Below are 1,382 nucleotides of genomic sequence, written 5' to 3'. Positions count from 1 at the left end.
TAGGCCGGTTGATTAAGTTTATAGGTCACGCCCAAATATATATATATACCAATTCTGCCAACTACAATGTGGACCGCAACAAAAAGGCCCAATAACACAAAAAAATATTTCATAACATCATCAAAACCTAATCCTAATTTGATTTCTCACTATTACTACCTATGAAAATGAAAAAAAAAACTGCACCTTTCCTTCCTCTCCCATTCCCGAACTGTACCGTACTTCATCTTCACTGGTTAGCTCTGTCACCGGGAGACATCACCGCAGCACCTAACCGTGCCAATCAATCTTGCGTTGCATGAAGGAGTCGTTGAGCCTAACACCAAAATTGACATCCACACTACGCTCGACGAAGCTCTTTGGCGGCATCACTGCACCACACGACCTGACGTCGACCTCAAACAGACGTCCGTCGACACCCACCTTTGTGCTTGGTGCAAAGAATGAGTTACGCTGCAACTACTGTTTGCCGCTGATTACAACGTAACACCGCTTGTGTCTGTTACTTTTTTCTCATTCTTTTAAAAAAAATTCTAGATGGAACGTGTAATTAATGATCGGATGCTTTTTTACATGATAAACAAATATTTCTTTTTGTGGGGATTCGGATGTTGTTTTTAACGTACTATCACTTTTTGTGGATGTTTCTTTTTTCAGAATTTAGATGTTTCTTTTTGCAGAGATTCGAATGTTTTTGTTATTCTTGGGATTTTTCTTTTGTAAAACTTTTTTTGTTACACTTGGGATATTTTACTTAAAATACTTGGAATATTTTCTTTTATTAAACTGATTGTGTGATGTTTTTTTTCTATTTAACTTAGGATAATGTTTCTTTTATTAAATTTGGATTTTTTTTTGTTACATTTGGGATTTTTTTTTCTAAAACTGAAATGTTTCTATTGTTAAGATGGAATGTTTTTTTTGTTAAACTTTGGATATTTCTTCTTCTTAAACTTAAGATATTTCAATGCAGGTTGACCCCGTACAGCACACAGAAGAGTTGCAACGGAGGGTACAACAATATCGCAACGGATGGTTGAAGAGGACGTACCGACGACAAGATGAGAGGGAATGAGATGAGACTTCACGTTGATAAAGCGGTTACAAGTTTAAAATTCTATTTTTTAAAAAATTCAAAATTTTATGTTTTAATAATTTTAGAAAATTGTTTAAGTTAGCTGGTACTCTAGTTAGAGTACCTAGCAAGATTGATATATAATTTAGCACTTTGTTTATTTTTGTAAATAAAAAATTGTCATAAATGATACAATGATTTTTCTTTCCTGTGATATATGTTTAGATTATTTACATACACGTATTTATGTTCATTAAAAAAAATTAATTTTTGAAAGTATTACACATTAAACAAATCCTTATCTAAT

This window comes from Arachis ipaensis, chromosome B08, assembly GCF_000816755.2.
Source record: "Arachis ipaensis cultivar K30076 chromosome B08, Araip1.1, whole genome shotgun sequence".
NCBI classification, from domain to species: Eukaryota; Viridiplantae; Streptophyta; class Magnoliopsida; order Fabales; family Fabaceae; genus Arachis; species Arachis ipaensis.
The sequence above is the reverse complement of the archived record's forward strand: the minus strand, read 5'-3'. Positions refer to the sequence as shown.